Below are 2,454 nucleotides of genomic sequence, written 5' to 3'. Positions count from 1 at the left end.
TTAGAGCCCCCCTTATGTCGGGATCCTCATCGGAGGATTACTGATCGCAGTATAGTATGTACTCAATACTTGGTCGGGGCTCCTTTTGCATGAATTACTGCATCAATGTGGCATAGCATGGAGGCGATCAGCCTGTGGCACTGCTGAGGTGTTATGGAAGCCTAGGTTGCTGTGATAGTGGTCTTCACTCTATGCTATGGTCACACACATTGGATGATATGTGTCTTTAAACACTGGCTTTGGATGTGAACTATCTGCATCCAAGGCCGGCCTAAGCCCCTATTTGCATGTAACCGCTCAGATGAGTGGATACATAAGAACAGCAGTGATTATGCCCATAGATTTGTACAGTAGAAAAATCCTGGTTATGCAGCTGCTCCTTGTAGGCAGTGGCTGTCTGCACACAAGGTGAGCATGGGGCTAGTTTCTCTGTTGGGAAGAATCACGGATTATCACTGTTGGACATGTGTCTGAATGAGCCCATAGCCCCCTGCAACTCCAGTCAAACAGCTACCTACACAGTTGAAGCACAGATATGACATCTAGTTTACCTGGGTTCACCCACAGTCAAGCTAGATGCTGGGGAAAGCAAACCAACCATTTTTTTTCTATTGCAGGAGAGGGTTTACCCATATTTAATATATATTTGTAAATATATAACCTATCATTCCTCTGGAAACAAACCCATTTAGGAAAAAAATATTCAGTGAATCTCTGCAGTACAAATATACGTTTCCCTAGTGTTTTGTCTCTAAAGATGCTGCACATGCAGAGAAATACCTGTTGATCCTACCAGAAATTCAGTGAGCTCCTAACTACCTGTAATGAGCTGACAGCGTGGCTTCTGCTGCACTGAAATCTCAAACAGGCGTTGTCAGCCCTTCCTGAGGTCTCCCTGCTGGACCACTTATGGAGATGAGCAGTAGATGAGATGCTGTATAGACCAGCAGAGGAGAACTGGGCAGATCTGATAACACTTTTGGGGCTTTCACTGCAGACAGGACAGTATAGTCAGAGTAGAGAAGGGTTAGAAGTTTGTTTTTTATTGCTGTCTGTGTCCCGCTGTGGGGATTTACCCTCTCAGGCTGTGGTGACTATTATCACCAGAAAGGAAAATTAAGAAAAGGACAAATTATTGAGAAATAGCAAACCTTGCAAAGGTGACACTTGTTCTAGTGATAACTAAGACCTCATTCACACGGCACATGGGGTGAACAGTGCCTTGAAAAAGTATTCATACCCCTTGAAAGTTTCCACATTTTGTCATGTTACAACCAGAAATGTAAATGTATTTTATTGGGATTTTATGGGATAGACCAACACAACGTGGCACATAATTGTGAAGTGGAAGGAAAATGATAAATAGTTTTCAAAATTCTTTACAAATAAATATGTGAAAAGTGTGGTGTGCTTTTGTATTCAGTCCCCGAGTCAATACTTTGTAGAATCACCTTTCGCTGCAATTACAGCTGCAAGTATTTTTGGGGATATCCATCAGCTTTGCACAGCTAGAGAGAGACATTTATGCCCATTCTTCTATGAAAAATAGCTCAAGCTCTGTCAGATTGGATGGAGAGCGTCTGTGAACAGCACTTTTCAAGCCTTGCCACATAATCTCAATTGGATTTAGGTCTGGACTTTGACTGGGCCATTCTAACACATGAATATGCTTTGATCGAAACCATTCCATTGTAGCTCTGGCTGTATGTTTAGGGTCGTTGTCCTGCTGGAAGGTGAACCTCCTCCCCAGTCTCAAGTCTTTTGCAAACTAACAGGTTTTCTTCTAAGATTGCCTTGTATTTGGCTCCATCCATCTTCCCATCAACTCTGACCAGCTTCCCTGTCTCTGCTGAAGAAAAGCATCCCCACAACATGATGCTGCCACGTTTCATGGTGGGGATGGTGTGTTCAGGGTGATCTGCAGTGTTTGTTTTCCGCCACACATAGCTTTTTGCTTTTAGGTCAATAAGTTCAATTTTGGTTTCAGGTGACCAGAGCATCTTCTTCCACGTTTGCTGTGTCCCCCACATGGTTCTCGCAAACTGCAAATGGGACTTCTTATGGCTTTCTTTCAACAATGGCTTTCTTCTTGCCACTCTTCCATAAAGGCCAGATTTGTGGAGTGCGCGACTAATAGTTGTCCAGCGGACAACTTCTCCCACCTGAACTGTGGATCTCTGCAGTTCCTCCAGAGTTACCTTTCTCTGATTAATGCTTTCCTTCCCCGGCCTGTCAGTTTAGGTGGACGGCCATGTCTTGGTAGGTTTGTAGTTGTGCTGTACTCTTTCCATTTTCAGATGATAGATCGAACAGTGCTCCATGAGGTGTTCAAAGCTCGGGATATTTTTTTTATAACCGAATCCTGCTTTTAACTTCTCCACTTCTTTATCCCTGACCTGTCTGGTGTGTTCCTTGGCCTTCATGATGCTATTCCTTTACTAATGTTCTTTAACA

Source organism: Staurois parvus, unplaced genomic scaffold (genome assembly GCF_062004578.1).
Source record: "Staurois parvus isolate SC_StPar_1 unplaced genomic scaffold, SC_StPar_1.0 ptg001045l, whole genome shotgun sequence".
NCBI lineage: Eukaryota > Metazoa > Chordata > Amphibia > Anura > Ranidae > Staurois > Staurois parvus.
The sequence above is the reverse complement of the archived record's forward strand: the minus strand, read 5'-3'. Positions refer to the sequence as shown.